The following is a 19,617-nucleotide window of genomic DNA, read 5'->3' as shown; positions in this document are numbered from 1 at the left end:
TTTCACATGGTCGCGAGGTGACGCCTGTATGGTCGTGAGTAGTCGCCTAAAGAGTCGTAACGTTTTTCTGGTCGTCACTGGATTTTGAAATGTTCAAAACTTTTCGGCGACTGTGGGATTGACGTAGCTTGTCTTCTCCTGTCGTAGGTGCTATCGTAGGTTGTCACCAGGATGACGCAGGTTGTCGCCAGGATGACGTTGGTTGTTGCCGGGTGCTGACTTCGGTAAATTCCATTGGCGACTACCTACGTCAACCGGCAACAGGTACCGGCGAATGAATTGTCTTCAATTGTCGCCGACAGGGTCGTTGCTTGTCGCGGGTGGACGTAGGTTTACTTCAGTTGTCGCCTGTACGGTCGTAGGTGGATGTCCTAAGTCGCGACGATTGGGTCGCCGGTTGTCAGTAGCTTGTCGAGCTTGACATCGACTAGGCGGTAGGTTGTTGTAGACATTGTCGTAGGGGGGTCTAGTCGCCGCTTTTTCGGCGACCTGCTACGACTGTGACAGTCGCCGGCAGTCACCGAAAAAAATCGCCTAACTGGGACAGGCCCTTTAAATGCACTGGAAAGAGCTAAAAAAAAAATCACCTAGGGTGGAACGTTTCAGTTATGAGGAGGGATCAGATGATCAGGGATCAGGATGAGGAGGTTGAGGTGGCTGACGGATAAACACAATAAAGGGATTTAAATCAAATCAAAGCCATGCAGTCCTTCCACATCCATCATCAAGGTGGTTCCATTGTCAGCTCCAGCCACAATGTCAAAACCTGACGAGCGAGTGCAGGAAATAAACCCTCATATACATATGCTAGTCTTTAACCAATATGATACCCTCAAAAATGTAATACAACAAATTCTATAAGCCCGAATAACATCATGGCAGCAATGCTGAAGATTTGTGCTCCAGGACAAGCCATGCCTATAGTCAAGCTTCTACAGTACTACCACAATGCTACATCTATCTGCAAAGTAAAAGTGTGTGGGAGTGTCACATACAGAAAATTGAGAAATTCCATCAGTTAATCATGTCTACTTTCAAGCAACGCAATGGAAGATGTCAGGAGTGTAGAACATAGAACAATATAGCACAAGAACAGGCCCTTTTGGCCATGCCGAACATGATGCCAAGACCATCTCGTATCTACCTGTGCCTAATCTTTATTCCTCTATTCCCTGCATTTCCATTTGTCTATCAAAAAGCCTCTTAAATGACACTGTCATATTTGCCTCGACCACACACCTTGGAAGTGCATTCCAGGCAGTCACCACCCTCTGTGCAAATATATTTAAAATTTTCAAATGTGGCCTAACCAAAGTCCTACAAAGTTGCATCATGACATCCTATACTCAATGCCCTGACCTTTGAAGGCAAGCATGCCATATGCCTTCTTTACCACTATTTACTCATTGTTATTGGACCCCAAGATCACTCTGTACATCAATGCTGTTGAGGCTTATGCTATTAATTTTATGTATTCCCTACATTTGACTTCCCAAAATGCAACACCAGGCACTTGCTCGGATTAAACTCCACCTGCCATTTCTTCAGTTATTTCTGCAGCTGATCAATATCCCGCAGTAAAGGTTGACAACCTTCCTCACAGTTGCCGACCCCAGCAAGATTTGGCCCTGGAACTCATTCTGGCTCTGCTTCAAATAAGGACAAAGGAGTAGAATTCCAGAAATTGAATTGTCTTGAGGTCAAAGCAGCATTTGATTGAGTGGTATCAAAGAAATGTAGTTTAAAAAAAGGAATTAAAAGAAAATTCATGACCAAATCCAAGGAGAATTTATCAACTCCCTCAACATTTAATAAAACTAATACTGCTAAATCACTCGCCTACATCCTTGGCATCACAATGATCATAAACCTAACTGGATCAGCTCTGTAATTCATGTTTCAAATATCCAGGAATAATAAGAAAACCTCATAGCATTATATATAAGGAAATAAATGTTAGTGGTATAAATACGTTGATGATAGATAAATAGATCATCCAACTATAAGATTTAGAGATCAACAACTGTTGAGAATTAGTTTTGTTAGACAATTAAATAAAATGCTTTATTTTGATGAGATTTTCCACTGTGAGAACATTGAAAATGCTAGCAATGTTTAGTTCGCCAGTTAAAGGAAAATTACGTGAAATTTTAAACTAAAGCGACCTACAATGTTACCTGGCTTCGTTACATACGTTACATGTGAATATATGCAGATATTCTGAATGACCACGTTGTGTCATAACCATTCTATGATTCAGCTGCTGGAATGCCTGACATGAAGAAAGTACACTGATTCCTGCAAGACAGATGCTCAATTTATTGTGATTATTTTAATACTGATGCCAGTTTGACTAACTCATTGAATTACATAGGCTAAAACAGATTTGATATCCCAGTCAAACTAGTTGCTCAAGATTTGTGGAGGGCTAACATAGATGAGGGCTGCAGAGACAATCTCAATCAAAACATTGAAAAAATAAGTCAAACCAGTATATAAAATGTGTATGTGCTGCATCACCATTTGAAAAGAATGGCAGAAAAAACTAATCAGGGGACAAAGAAATGTATCAGGTATTTGAAAAATAAATCACACAAGCATTTAACCTTTAGAAGACTGTAGTCTATGATAATAAAATATCCTTGTTTGGGCATGGCCTAATAAGAGGTTGAATGAGAGAGGAAAACCAAGTCCTACAACCAATGTCAAATATTACATTTGTACACGTTGTATTTTCTATATTTCCTTATCTGAATTATTTCTAAGCATGATTTCCTTTAGTCCTTCTATTTGAAGTTAATCTCAGTTTATTCACTGAGGATAAGAGCATCTATTTCATACACAGGTTGTAATTTAACTCTAGATTATGTTTCTAACGGTGTTCTTTGCATTCATTTCATGATATTAAATTTGGCAATATTGTGTACCCAAATTCTTCTTCCTGGGAACTAAAAAAAAATTCAAGATAAGTACCCATAGTAAAGCTGGAAAATTATCAAGGTACTAAAATTGTGTAAAATAAATGTATGAAAGGAACATGTTCATACTGTACCCAAGATGAAGCATATTTTAGATTATTTTTTCTGATCGGAAGAGAAATTCACAAATTCTATTTCACCTGCACGGTTATTATCTCTAACACCATAGATTTTACTCAGGGTGGAATGGGATATGTGTGGGTGTTAGTGGTCTTCAATATTATAACAAGGAAGTTTGAATTAATTAAATGTGTCCAGATTTCTCAGCCAATTTGTAAATCAACAGGAGCATTGCTCACTCTCATAATTCGAAAACAAAGCTTACCCAGAATATTTGAAAGATGCATCAAGCTCAAATGAGGATGCGCTTTATGGGGGACATCCTGCTGTCAAAGACCTAGATTGAGCTGACTAAAAAACAGTACCATGGTGGCACACAAAGACCACAATTCTGTGGAGGAAACATTTCAATGACCTGACAAGATTAGAAAATATTTGTATGCATCTCCCTTTGGTTATCTTCTGCAACACACCTTCTTCAATTCCAACCTACCTCTGCCCTCCCCCCTCCCTTCACATCATTCATCTGTCTTCCCATATCATTTTCTTCATCATCAGTTAAGTATACATGATATTAATCCCATCCGACTCATGTCTTGATTATTTTCAACGCTATCTATAATGACATCTCTTTTTACATCTTCTGAGTTGTTCAACATAACAGGTTCAGTGCTTATTTACTAAAAGCAACACACAGCAGATGCTGCAAAACTCCAATAAACACTAAAAAATTAGCTTCACTAGAAAGAAAAAAACAATGAACATTTTAGAATTTTCATCAGATGTTTTGATAAAAGACCCAAGGATTTCCTACATTTTCCTTTTGGTTCAACAATAGTCTTGGGGTGGAATATTGCAGTGAAAGGACAACAATGCAAAGACATGCAAGCATTTCACCAGAACACGAGCTAGACGATGTGGGATTTCTGCTCGAGTGCAGAATGTAGTGTCTGCTGCTCATTCTCCAATGCTGTACCCAAGAGACCAACAGTGGAGGGAACATTTGCACAAGTACTCCAGCATTTACATTGGGAAATTGCTCAAAGAGAAGGAGATAGAAGACAAAGATGGCACCAAGAGTTCTCCACCGATTCCAATGATGAATAGTGGTAATTCACGTATCACTGTACCTTAATTGGTACACATGACAATAAAAGACCTTTGAAACCTTTGAATAGCTGTTAGAAACTGATAGTTAATTCTTTGAGCTTTTGCCACTTAAAAAATGTATTTAATACCAAATATATCTTTCTTATATTTTACTATTTAAAACGGTTTCAATTTAGAAAGTTTAATTAGTTTCTTAATAGTTTGCAATATTTAAAATCTTCTAAGCATTAAAAATATTGTAATATTCACTGTAATGACAGCTAGCCAAAAGGGATAGGCTTGGCTTTAGTTTTTTTTCCACATCAGTTTTAGGCGGTGTTTAATCAAGCAATCTGTTCCTCACCATCGCCACCCCATGGCCACGAGACACAATTCAACAGCAGAACGTTACATAGAAACATAGAAAATAGGTGCAGGGAGTGGGCCATTTGGCCCTTCGAGCCAGCATCACCATTCAATATGATCATGGCTGATCATCCAAAATCAGTACCCCGTTCCTGCTTTTTCCCCATATTCCTTGATTCCTTTAGCCCTAAGAGTTACAAATTTGACGTGATTTTTTTTTTACAGATAAATGGCGCCCCAAATTATGTATCCCAGGTCAACCGTACAACGTGTTCCAGAATTCTCCTCCCAGAGTGCATTCTCCATCTTTTTCTTCACCAAGTAAACATTAAGGGCTTGTGTTGAGTGATAGAATGTGGAATGCTGCAGACCAATCATTCTTGTAGCTTTGGCTCAGAGTATTTTGGGGAGTCTCTGGTCCTATCAATAAACCTAAAACTCGATTACCACAATGACTATTCTATGACTAAGCTTGGAGGGGCTGATACTTACCCGTTCCATTTATTTTAAAGAGTAGAGTTTCCAAGAGATATCATCAGCCATGCCATCCTCAAATGCTGGTGCCAACTGTAAACATTGGAAGCAGGGGGAGAGTTGAAAACACCAAAGTACCGGGCATGTATTTGGACAAATTTCATGTAGGTGCTTACAAATTTAACGTTAATCTAATGTGCATTATCACGCTGCCATTGTCAGTGGAAATTTGGAAGGGAACTTGCAGGTAATATCATTCTCATGAGGCTGTCATCTTGTTCTTCAAGGTGGAAAATGTTGTGGATTTGGCAGGTGGTGCCAAAGCAGGTTTGATAAGTCATCATGATGTATTTTGTAGACAGTAAACCCCGCAACCACAGAACACCTTTGCTGAGTGATGGTTTAGGTGCCAGTTAAATGAGCAGGTTTGACCTTTTTTGGTGTCCAGCTTCAAGTACCAATGGAACTGCACTCACCCATGGGAAAGTTTTAAAGAAACTGAGGAGCAATTGCCTCACATAGAGTCATAGAGGATGGTGTGCCTATGGAATTAGCTGCCTGGGGAAGTGGTTGAGGCAGGTGCAATAACATTTAAAAAACATTTGGACAGGTTTACAGATAGGAAGGTTTAAAAGGTTGTGGGCCCAGCTTAGAAGGACATCTTGGTCAGCATGGATTATTGGGCCAAAAGGCTTGTTTCTGTCCCAACCTTTCCGTAGGGACTACCACATCCATTCTCGATTCCACGTGACCTGGCCCCTCCTCAGTTTCCCCAGCAACCAGATGTTCCTACACCATCTCTTTCACTTCCATCCAGGGACCCGAGCAGCCCTTCCAATCTGATGGAGGTTCACATGCACATTCTTAAACCTCACCTATTGTATTCAGTGCTCCCGTTGTGGCCTCCTGTGCATCGGTGAAAGCAAGAGACCAGGTGACCAAGCGTAGACCAAGCTGGTCATCAAAGCCTGTTGGTTGTCCTGGTTGCTAACCATTTTAATTCCCCTTCCCATACTGACCTTTCTGTCCTTGTCCTCCTCCATGGCCAGAGTTGAGCCCACTTGCAATTTGGAGGAACAGCACTCCATATTCCCTTGGTATGCACATTGAATTCTCCCACTTCAAGCAATACACCCCCATCCCATCTTTCTTTCCTGTGACTCACTTCCACCCATTTTTTCTACCCCCTACCCCAGTCACCCTGTTCCTTTCCCCTCCATTCATTCATCTCCCACCCCAGAATCCCCCCATATCCCTTTTATTCCTCACTCTTTTGTCTGCCTCCTGTCCCTTTCCACCCACATCCCTGCATCCAACGTTTTGCCTGTTTTTCACTTCTTTTGTCTCTTTTACACCTCTGGCCTTTGTCACTTCCACCAATCTGCCAATCAACCCCCCCTCACCTGTATCCATCTATCACTTGCCAGGCTATGTCCCGCCCCACCTCACTTTTCCAACTTTCTCCCTCCTACTTCAATTAGTCCTGAAGGGTCAATTAGTCTGAAGTTGTCTGTCTATTCGCTCCCCAGATGCTGCCTGAGCGACTGAGTTCCTCCATCACTATGTTTTGCTAAAGATTCCATGATCTGCAGTTTCTTCTCTCCATCTTTCAGCATTGGTCTGACTGATGGCACTGAAAGATGCTTTGAGACTACCATCCTAATCTAACAATCTGTCCTCTGAAAGGTTACAAAGATTGAACCCTGGAAAAGTGGGAAGAATGTCAAGAATAAACTGGCCTCTCTCAGGATGACAGCACCTTGGATCCCACCCTCCCCATTTGTTTGTTAGGCAGTTGGCATGATCAGCAGTAGCTTAGGTCAAGACCATACTGTTCAAAGAATGTCCTCTAAATCCAGAACTATTCCAAGGTCATCCTAAAAGACCACTGCAAGTCAGTAACCATGGGGAGCATGACTTCAAAGCAACAGGACAGGCTAAAGCTTTTCAAAGATGGATACTAAGGGCACTCACAAGTATCTTTGGATAATGTTTTGAATATAATTGACAGATTTTTTCCCCCAAGATATTTGGAAGATTAAATATAATTTAAAAGCTCCAATGTGTGCTCAGGTATTCTGATTTATTTTGTGGGCATATTAAAGAAGATGGGTGGGGAATTGCAGTGAATTAAAAAAAACAGGACGATGTCCTCTTGCTGCAATGAGAGATCATTTGAGAGCAAGAGTGCGCACAAGGCACCTTCAGAATGGTACAGGCAGTAGAAGCTGATATGAAAAATACCAATGATCTACTTAGGTTAAGCTAGTAGCATCTCTCTCACTGCAGATGTGCTATTGCGGACATGTTAAGGTTTCAGGTGACAGGTGGGTCGACCTTTCTAATGCACATGTGGTCGAAATTGGGATAATATTGCTGAAGTGCCCAGAACCAGCCGAGAAATAAAGAGATTCAATTACCTTAACTGTTGGAAAATATGGCAGAAGTTAATTATTAATGATAAAATCAAAATACAGCCACAGCATTCTCTGTAAACTTGAAAAACTTGCAGGTCTCTCCTGCAAATACTGTAACAATCACCAAACTTCAGGACAGCCCTTTTCTCTTTTAATCAATCATCAAACATAGATCAAACAGGTTATTCTTTAATATATAGACGGGTGTTGTTTGTTGATGTTGATATTCTCCACATGTTTAACACAGCCCAATTTGATAATGTTAGTATTAAATCAATACTGCATGAAGATTGACCTGATCTGCAGTTGCAACACTCACAGCAAATTGGGAACGAATCACCGAGACCAGTTTACAGAATTGATATTCATAGAGCCACAAAGCTCGGAAACATGCCCAACTTGTTCATGCCAACCAAAATATCTAATTGACGCTTATCCCATCTGACCGCATCCGAAGAAGGGTCTCGACCCAAAAAGTCACCTATTCCCTTTCTCCAGAGATGCTGTCTGACCCTCCAAGTTACTCCAAGTTTTTGTGTCTATCTTTGGCTCATATACCTCTAAACCTTTCCTATCCATGTACCTATCCAAATATCGTTCAAATGATATTCATAAGCACAAGAACATGACAAAGGAGTCATAATGGACTCTAGTGCTGGTTACTTGGGAGTTAATTGTTAGCACCCTGGCTTGTGACGCCTAAGACTCGGTTGTCAAACCCATGGTGCAAAAAGAAATGCACAATTTTCCTTTGTTGCCTCGCAAACTAAAAACTAAAAGCGAGGAACTACTCATTAATGTCATCCCTTGGTGACTTCCAGTGGCTGCTATGAAGCAGTGAAGGCAGCTGCACTGAGCTCTCCTCCAACAAATCGTGTTTAAAGTCGACTCCCATGCCAGGATCGAGTTAAAAAAATCTTATCAGGTTTGCTGAACGTCGAGGGTACTGACTCCATCAAACGGTACCGGTGGATTTGGGATTTTAAACGATCTTATCCTTAAAACTGGATGAGAAAGCGAAGAGGTCAGAGAGGACCCAAGAAAACTACAATCAGTTTCCAGCTCCAAAAAGCTCTGGATGAGCTTGAAACCACCCCGGAACTCACTTTTGAAAGTTTGGAAGAGGAGCTGGAACCTCAACAACCTACAAGCGATATGGCTGCGAGAAGTGATACAAAGGAGAAAGAAATGAAAAGCTGGGAAGAAACGGTAAGAGCTAATATTCTTAAAGATATTAGTAAAGATCTTCAGAAGCAATTTGCCAAAATGAATTCTACAATTCAGAACAACTTCTCCACTATGGAGGGCAATCTTTCTAAGAAAATTGATAATAGCTGCGGCGAAGTAAAAGAGCTTTATGTAGCCCTGAACCAGCAGTTTAAAGATTTGGAGTCCAGGACGGCGAAGGAATTGGAAAGTATCCAGAAAGATTATAACAATAAACATGACACCCTGCTGAAGCAATTTACAGACTCGGAAAAATTGATGGAAGAGATGGATGGTGAAATGGAACAGATGAGCCAAGAAATACAAGGTCTGAAAAAACAACACGATACTAATTGGGAGCTAACGAATAAACTGAATGAGAAATGTCAAGATTTAGAGGCCAGGTCAAGGAGGCAAAATCTGAGAATAGTAGGAGTTAAAGAGGGTGCTGAACACGGCCTTCAAATGCGTGATTTTATTACTAATCTACTTAAAGATGTTTTCAAACTTCCAGAAAAACCAAAGATAGATCTGGCTCATCGAGTGGGTCGCTTCCAAAAACATGATAATGCTAAACCAAGGCAAATCATTGTAAAGTTCCTGGATATTTCAACTTTGGAAAATCTATTAAAGAAAATAACCTATGGAGAAAATCTTACATTTGCTGATAATATCGTAAGATTCTACAGGGATTATCCTCGGGAAATTTTGGCAAAAAGACGCGAGTTTAAAAGGGCAAGCAGTATTTTATATGGACATTCTGAAGTTCGTTATGGCGTGATCTATCCAGCGAAAATGCTAATTACGTTTAAGGGTAAGCAACGCTCATTTACGGACCCGGACTCTGCTTGCAAATATGCCCAGGAGATTTTAAACAAAATTCAAGGAGGAACAGAATAATAGACATTTTATCTGTGGAACTTTGCTTTTTCTGTTTCAATTAAGACACTAGAACGCTTCAGACGGTTACCAGACAGGCTTATCTGGCAAGAATGTGTTGTTCAATAACAGAGGCCGAATTAAACTTCTGAACTGAAAGCACAGATGGAAGCTCAAGGTCGCAAGCTCGTCAACAAACCCCTCAGCACGGAGAACTATGAGACCGTCTCCTTTTGAAATGGCCATTATGAGGCATCTGTTCCACACTATATGATATATGACCTATTATTTATATATATAATTAACTAACTAATTAACCACTTACGCGCAATAAACTCAACTAACGTTAAAGGCGCAATGTACTATACTAACACGACTAACTATATAGCAGGAAGGATGGGGGAGGTTAGACATATATTTTAAATACTAAATACTAATTATGAATTACTTAACATACAGGTAAATGAAAGTGTCATTATTGACGAGGTACTTTAACCCATAATTTTAATCCAAATCTTCTACCTTCCCTTTTATTTTATTCTATTTTAAGCTGTTCAGCGATTAATTGACCTGATATGATAATTTTGGTAACAATTAGAGGGAACCGACTAACGTTGGGTCAAATTCTAATAGGGGGACAAGGCCCAGTGCATAATCTCATCGACGGAGGTCAATTTAAAAACAAATCTAGCTACCTTAGGTGGCTTTTTTGTAATTTATCGCTTTTTTGATAAATTACATTCACTTTTTTTGTTTATTCACAATTATTTGTTGTGTGACTTAATAATTTTTATGTACACTTTATTTTATGTTTTTCTCTTTCCCTTAATTATGTTTAATAGTGTCAGGAGATGTAGAACTACTGTAGAAATTATGAAGGACAACTCTGGATTCGGGATTCCGAGGTACTTGGCTGCATCACATGAATCATACAGTCTGGTAATAATAGCCAATGCAAGATAATAATCGAATAAATATCGGAGGTCTCACCTTCTGTAGTTGGAACATCAGAGGTGCGAATGAGCCAATTAAGAGGGGTAAAATTCTGGCACAATTAAAATCATTAAATATGGATATTGCTTTCCTACGAGAGACACATCTGAAACAACAAACTCAGATCAGATTAAGGGCAAATTGGATAGGTCAAACCTATTACTCCTCATTCACCTCTAAAGCAAGAGGCACGGCTATTATAATTCGGAAGGGTATACCTTTTAAATTAAAGAAATCTATATCTGATAAAGAGGGAAGATATGTTATAGTCACGGGAGAAATTTATAATACACCATTAACTATGATAAATATTTACGCGCCTAATTTTGATAACCCACAATTTTTTAGGAAAATAATAGATTTAATCGCAGAACATAATTATCAAAATATAATAATGGGGGGAGATTTTAACTGTGTTATAGATCCATACTTAGATAAATCAATAAAGCTAGGGAAGCGTCTTGTTAAAACTAAGACCTGTGAATTTTTAAATACTTATATAAAAAATAATAACATAGCTGATATTTGGAGAATAGCAAATCCAAGTGGTAGGGAATACTCATTTTATTCATCAGTTCACAAAACCTATTCGCGAATTGACTATTTTTTATTGGACACAAAATTAATCCCGTATACGAATAAACCATCATATCATAATAGTATTATTTCTGATCATTCACCATTGACTTTTATACTTAAAATTGAGGGAATGCCAAGTATAAAACCTTTTTGGAGATTCAATGTACATATATTAAATAACCCGCAGGGTTATGAGTATATAAAAGAACAAATAAAACTTTTTTTCGAAATAAATGACACGCCAGGTATTTCTGCACCGCTATTATGGGAAACCTTCAAGGCATATATTCGCGGCGTCATAATTTCTTACCAAAGTTTTCAAAATAAGGAAAATAAAAGAGAACTTCAGCGGATAGAACAGGAAATAAAACTACTAGAACTGGAAAATGCAACTGACCCAACCATAAATAAACATAATAAGATAACTTTATTGAAATATAAAGTCAATAGAATACTATCGGCTAGAGTAATAAAATTATTCCAAATTACAAAACAAGCACACTTCGAATTTGGGGATAAGCCACATAAACTACTTGCGAGGCAACTGAAGCAGCGAGAAAAGGAAAAAACTATTACTAAAATTAAATCGGATAAGGGTGAGTCTTTAACACTGCCTAAGGATATTAACAAGAGGTTTGCCCAATTTTATCACAATTTATATACATCTAAAATAAATACAGATGTAAGTAAAATTACAAATTTTTTAGATAATTGCAAGCTCCCAAAATTGGATAGTTTAGAACAAGAGCAATTAGGAGCACGGATTACTAGTGAAGAAATAAAACAAATAATAAACTCACTGAAAAATGGGAAGACCCCAGGACCAGACGGTTTTAGTAATGAATTTTATAAAAGATTTCAAGAGTCAATTATACCAAGATTATTCAATTTATACACGCAGGCTTATATCGAAAATAAACTACCAGAAACCCTAGCAGAAGCAACAATAACACTTATACCAAAAAAAGATAAAGATTTAGATGAACCGGGTTCTTATAGAGCTATTTCACTACTAAATACGGATCAGAAAATTTTAGCAAAGATTCTAGCCAGAAGGCTAAATATTTATATTAACAATTTAATAAATACGGATCAAACGGGATTTATACCCAAAAGACAATCATTTAATAATTTGAGAAGGCTTTTCAATATAATGTACTCTCATAATGAGGACAATGAAGATATTTCAGTTATCACGCTGGATGCAGAGAAGGCATTTGATCAAGTAGAATGGCAGTATTTATACAAGGTACTTCAAAAATTCAATATGGGAGAGAATTTTATTAGATGGGTTAAACTACTTTACGATAGACCTACGGCAAGAATATTAACTAACAATACGCTATCTCCAAAATTTTACTTATCAAGGGGTAATAGGCAAGGGTGTGCCTTATCACCACTGCTATTTGCCCTTATGATAGAACCGCTGGCTGAAAGGATTAGAAATCACCCGAATATTCACGGATATAACACTAAGGATTCAAAGAATAAAATTTCACTATATGCTGATGATATTCTTTTATATATTACTAATACACAAACGAGTATACCCACCTTATTAACACTAATTGAGGAATTCGGCTCTTTTTCAGTATATAGAATAAATTGGGATAAAAGCGAAATTATGTCTTTAAAACCACAGGATTCGAGACACTTACTAAAATTCCCCTTCAAAATTGCAACAGAAAAATTCAAGTATCTGGGTATTCAAATTACGAGAAGACACAAATCATTATTTAGTGCCAATTTTATACCACTATTAAATAAACTGAATGATATGATTAAATTTTGGAAAACACTTCCGCTCTCATTGATAGGTAGAATTAACGCTATAAAAATGACTTTCTTACCACAATTAATATATTTGTTTCAAGCGATCCCAATATATATTCCAAAATATTTTTTCAAAAAACTAGATTCCACTATCACTAATTTTATATGGGATTACAGAACACATAGAATTCAACGAAAGCATTTGTGCAAATCTAAAGAAGTTGGGGGTTTATCATTACCTAACTTTATGTATTACTACTGGGCAGTGCATATTAAGAACATAATGTACTGGCTGGATAGTTCCACTCAGCAGTTGGAGTGGATAAGAATGGAGAAAGAGGAGTGCTATCCGCACGATATAGGAACGATCCTGCTCACCGATAAAATTGAATAGTATAATATATAAGAAGAACCCAATTATTCACAATATAATAAGAATTTGGAAACAAATAAAAGTATCCTTGAAATTAAATAATTTATCAGTACTAACCCCACTATTGAATAACCCCGCATTCAAACCTTCTCTCATCGACAACACATATCAACAATGGGATAGACTGGGGATTAGGAAGGTAGGGGATATGTATGAATTGGGTAAACTGTTATCATTTCAACAATTAAAATTAAAATTTAATTTGAAGGATAATCAATATTTTAAATATATACAGGTATGTGACTTTATGAAGAAATATATACATAGATTTCAAACTATATTTTTAGACCCTTTAGAAGAAGCAATGAATATTAAGGCTGATTCACAAAAATTAATATCATACTTTTATAATAATATATTATATAGAGAATCACCCTCAACAGAAGCACTAAGGGAAGATTGGGAACATGAGCTAATGATAAAGATCTCGAAGGATAGATGGGAAAAGTATTTGATGAATACACATAACTGTTCTATTAATACAAGACATAATTTAATTCAATTCAAATTATTACATAGACTATATTATTCAAAAACGAGGTTGAATAAATTTTATCCAAACGTCTCTCCCAGATGCGATAAATGTTTGTTTCAAAACGCTAATTTAACACATTCATTTGTAGGATGTACAAAGTTGAATAAATTTTGGAGTGATATATTTGATATATTTACAAAGCTCTTCAAGTCAAGAATAGAACCCAAAATGGAATGGATTATATTTGGAATAATAGGAGAAGATACCAATTTAAATAAAGACCAAAATGTTTTTTTTAATTATGGGTTAATAATTGGAAAGAAATTGATACTTAAATTTTGGAAAAATGCAACCATACCAACTGTTAAAATGTGGATTAGGAATATGATGGACATAGCACGCCTTGAAGAAATGAGACTCCGACTAATAGATAAATATGACCAATTCTTAAGGAGTTGGTCTTCTTTCATCGACTTTTTGGAATCATGTGATGCAGCGGTACCATAAGGATTGCTGAGTTCAGTTCATGACGTGGATAGATCTACATCTCCGAATATAGATTTGAAAAATTCTCTTTTAAGGGGCCTTTTCTTCTATTTCTACTTTCCACCTTTTCTTTTTTATTTTATTTTTTTATTTTTATTTTTTATATCCACACTTCACATTTTTCTACTCTCTACCTTCTATTTTTCCACTCTTTCCCCTTTCTATTGTTTTCTTTTTCTTGTCTAACATAAAACTAGAGGTTGTACATAGAATGGATTACGGTATGACATAGTTGGCACCTAAAATTAGGTGCCACTGTATTGTTTTGTATTGTATTAACTTCTAATAAAATAAACAAAAAAAACAAAAAAAATGTCATCCCTTGGTGAACTCCAAAGTACTTTTGCTGAAAGATGTTTTCTAAGATACTATTCCTTGTCTGTTTAAAAAAAAAAATCAAACTTGAGACACCACATCAGAATCTGCGATCGATGTTGAAATATAGAATCCTTAAGCACTCTAAAGGAATTATTCTAATCGTAATTTTAAAACCTTCCTGTCTCACATCTGCAGCCCTGGGAGGGGGAGCACTCCATGAAAATCAATATCATCACCCCACGTAACTGCCACAATTCTGAGTCTCCAAAAACCCTTACATACTTGAGATTCCAAGGAACTTAAGATGAATATCTCAAGGCAGGCAAAGATTGATTTGAAAGAGGTGCTGTAGTCAATTTTATTAAACTTTGAATTTCAGCACAGGCCTAGAGGAAGCTTATTTAAGTCATTGATGAACATTGTTAATTGCACAATAAACTGCAGCTTTCATGAATGGATCAATAAACTGAAACAAGCCTTCCCAGTATTGAAAATATTTACAGCAGAATTCCCTCTTCCCAAAAGGTATGCAACATTCTTGAAAGATGGGAACATTTAAGTAAGGAACTTGGATATCTAAATATCTTCTGCTTCAGACTCAATTTTCTACCTAGAGTCTATATGATGCTAATAGGGGTGATAGTGATTGTTCCCTCAAACAGTTTTAGTATGGATGTAACAAATAAATAGAATAAAGGATAAAATAGCTTCCAACTTGTTTTGACTCCACTTAACCAGCAGAAAACTCATGAAGTCACTTTGTCATATCATACCTTAAGTCACTAATTAGAATGATGCTGCAGTCGTCCGAAGAACTACAAGACTCTGTATATTATCTTAAGCCTTGAGTGCGCTGGGCATCAACGGAATGGAGAGAAGAGCCATCAAGAACAGCAGAGGCAGTGGAGAAGGCCTCGAGATGGCTCTGGATCAGGAGAGGAGGTCCATCGGGAGGAGCGAATGCCACCTGATCACGTTGTGGTCTGATCAACCACGGCTGGGTCGACTGGGTGAGGGTGTCTGATGTTGAAAGACCCGAAACACCCAATTACCCCAGGTTACATCACTGATGATGTGTTCAGGAGCATCAATAGGTGTTTTTTTTTTTAAATCAATCTCCACCAAAAAACCTCTCAAAGGACTACATTCACTGCATGATTTAAACAGCTATTAACATCCTTCAACCCCCTTCAGGCTCCCTGAGTGAGTTTCCAAAAACATGCCTCCATGACATTAAGATGCACGGTCATTCTCCTAGATTTTACTTGCCCAAAGTAGCTATTTCTATGGCAACTACACGCACTGCGTTAGTTGTAGCTGAAGAATAGACATTAGAGGCAGGGCAGATGAGAGAGGAAGTAATAAAGGGACCATTGATCCTATCCCTATGGAGTAATTAAGAACCAATGCTCTAAACCTCAATAGCAACATATTAGGTATCTAAAGTCTCCCTGAGGCAGTAGTACTAATGGCACTGGCAACATGAATTTATAGACATCCATGTCATTCCAGGAGATTGAATTTGATCTCTTTCAAGTATCCCAGTTTAATGTTCACCAAATTATTCATAAACTCACTGCTCTCAGTTCTTAAAAAGAGACCATCCAGTTGATTCGGAATGCAGACTTTCGGGAAATTATTGCCTTGGCACAGCCTAGTTTTGGTATTCAATGATTGATGGTCAATTGCACAAGGGTAGTAATACATTCTATATTTCAACTGTAGGATATGTCAGGTACTTTCAATTCTGCAAGTCAAGATCAATGTTGGAACCAACTTGATAGCCCAGCAGTATAAACTGTTCCCAAGGCATCTATGTAAATATGACACAACAACCGAGAAAGCATCACTACCCTGCGTCAAGGATTTTCTGTTTTAAGCACCTAAAGCATGATGATTGATTGTATGAGAGATGGGTCGGGGAAGCTGCGTGGGGTGGAGGGGGGGTTGGAAATGGCAGGATGATTATAATGACATTCCCACGTGGCTCCATTGTGGTGGCCATCACAATGAACTCATCTAATTCCTGAAAATCTATTTCATTATTGTCAACATTGACTTTCCAGGAAAGCCTATTCACTGGTTTGGTCCAAATAATTGAAGGTGTAGGTTAAATATTTTATTAACGCTTCATAAGTGCTACCCATGATTGCCCCTAAAATAAAGAGTAGGGAGAAGCTCCAAGCTCCCTTACAAATTTTGGGTTTGTGAGCTATTAAAGTTTCCCAATCCTGACCATATTACAACACATGAGTTTGATCCTGGAACTCCCTAACTAATAACATTACAGATGTATTTTAAACATAGGGTCTGCATCACAAGGAGGATAATCACAATTTTTTTAGCTGTTGGGGATAGACAATATGACAGTTATGTCAGTGATGCTCATAGTCCAAACACAAATTGAAGAAAATTACCTACAAATTGGCATAAACTAATATCCTAAATGCACATAACACAATGTGTTATTAATGAAATTAATCCAGGATTAAGTCCATACAACATATTTAGGGATGCAGGTAGGCAGTGTGAGTTAAGACAACATGATGATCAATAGTAATAAAAGCAAATAATATTGCCACCTGGGGTGTAAAAACATGGGAGCATTAACTGCCAATGTTTTGTTGGTATAAGTGGATTATGTATTACATTTGCAGAAGTAATCTCTCAATTTGATCCCAAACACTCACAAAGTATTGTTTTAAAATTGAATCCCTCTTATTTGTATTCTTTCATAAACATAAATAATTTGTTCTGGAACATCTAAAATAAGCGCCACTTAACCTATGGATTGATGTGATAGAAAATGGTTCGCTATTTTAAAAACTCATCAGCAGAGATTATGGCTAACTGTTGAATGCCGTAAAACTGTTTCAATTACTTTTCCGATCTTGTGCCTACATTTAATATCTATCAAGACATTTATTTTTATGTTACAAAATATTTGCTCATTTTTATTTAAAACTAGTTTAGAACATATTTAAAATATGTGAGATGAAACAGGATGTACAAGAAATACGGGCAACTTCAACACATACTGCTTATTAGCTTTTCACAAGTTTTAAGGCAGTATGGTGAAAATATGATCTTCACTGCATATTGCAAAAGTATCTATGACCAATTAATGTTGCCAATTTTGCATGTGTTAAATCTTTCAGTAAAAATACAAGATTTTGCATACAATTAAAAAGTCCTTCAAGTAAATTGCATCATTGTAGTTTTAATTATCATAAAAACATCCCAATATAAATACAATTATAGTTTGAAAGGATGAGATTTCAGTATTCCAAGTCTGAGAATAAATCCAACTGCTTTTATTTGTTGATGAATAACTTAAACCCTGAGAAGTTTCAAGAGATTACATTTTAAAAACTTGATGATCTATCAAGAACTGCCTATCATTTCTCTTTTAAAAACCTTACATCTAGGATTCCGTTTTATTGGACATATATCTACCTTCTCAACCAGCCTATCCGCAACCTACATGATAACAATCCTGAACAAATTAAGAACAGAAATGTAAAATAACCAAATAACGTAGTTTCCCATCTATTTCAAATTGATTGCACTCACAAAACAGAAGCTCTCAGAAATATTTGGTCCAATAATCTCACATCCAGATTAGGATCAATCCCAAAATTCCATTCTCTCAACAAAAACATCTATTGTCGTTATTGTTGATATGGAGTTTGCTCTTCACCAAAACCATTTACAATGGCCAGGAATGTTTGGGGAAACAATGCATTTATCAGTTTAATTGCCGAAATTTCACCATGTAAGCGTGCACAACATCAGAATATCCACAGGCATCCAGAAGTCCAATAGGCGCTGGCGCTGTTTGCCACCTCTTTTCTGAATGTGTCCATGGAAACCAAATTTGCAGTAACTGTCCACCACAAATGGTGGGGAGTTAACATGAATATACTATACCAACATTCTACATGCCCATTTAATATATCAGACAGGACATAGCAAAGCAGCTATTGTGTGCCTGTGTTGTCTCTTCAAAGGGAATATTTATAAAATTCCACTTTCCTTTTCTCTTTAACTTTGGATTTCCTTTTTCCATTTTGAATATATCAAAAACTATTGAACGTTATTCATGTGTTTGCTTTCACTACACAGGGAATTGCTTCTGTAAATTCCAGAATTACTTCTATAATTCACAAATGCACTAAATTCATTGCAATGGAATTGGGTAGTTAATGTACCTTGACAATTCAGAGCTTGTGAATCACTGGGAAAGGCATTTATCACAGGGATTATTCGTCAAGACCAGTTTCCTTGTGAATGCGAAGTTGCAGTTTATTTTACTATGCCCACCTCAGAAAACAATTCTTGAATAAAACAATGATATAGTCAGAATTAAAAACATGCCATATTTACATCACAGCTAATGTTTTTGTAATGTGTGAAACATTGGAGTTGAGAAAACCATCAACTTCATATAACCTAAGTAGAAACTATAAAGCCATTTTTGTACATTTTATTTTATTAGATTGTACTATTATGAGTTAATAATCAACAAAATTGGAATTAAACAGGGGAATTTGATGCAATATGTGACATTAATAGATTTTGGACAAGACTTTTATTAAAGCAACTTCACAATTGTACAATTACCTGAAATTCTTAAATACAAACGACAACACTCAATAAATTAAAAACAGTAAGAAAAGCCAAATTAAAACTGCAAGTGGAAGTAAACAAATACTAAGAGAACATAATGTCCTCCACTAATATATTTTCTGTAATATTCTCTTCTCAGCCTTTCTTGATTTGTGCAACTTGCATGCATTTTTGTTGGAAATGTTCTAGAATACAGGTATGCTGTCCATTTCTCTGTCTATCCCTATGTATTTTCGAGTTTGCACTTTTTCAACTAAAATAAACCATAAAAGAGTAAAATACTAACAGGACCACTAATAGTTATGCCTGTAGATAACTGGACTGTTATGAATGCATGCATTGATGGTATACAGCAATTTGATCAGATTAATCATCTGTATGGTCATTGTCAACCTATTCCAT

At 36.9% G+C, this 19,617-nt stretch overlaps 1 protein-coding gene across 2 annotated transcripts in view; it reads right to left on the bottom strand.

Moving 5' to 3' along the window:
* The window catches only part of vps13a (vacuolar protein sorting 13 homolog A), a 346,213-nt gene that overhangs the window by 33,408 nt on the left and 293,188 nt on the right, over nt 1-19,617 (bottom strand). The window lies entirely within an intron of this gene.

This window comes from Amblyraja radiata, chromosome 3 (assembly GCF_010909765.2).
Source record: "Amblyraja radiata isolate CabotCenter1 chromosome 3, sAmbRad1.1.pri, whole genome shotgun sequence".
Classification (NCBI taxonomy): Eukaryota; Metazoa; Chordata; class Chondrichthyes; order Rajiformes; family Rajidae; genus Amblyraja; species Amblyraja radiata.
Note: the sequence above shows the minus strand (reverse complement) of the source record. Positions and strands in the feature narration are given on the sequence as shown.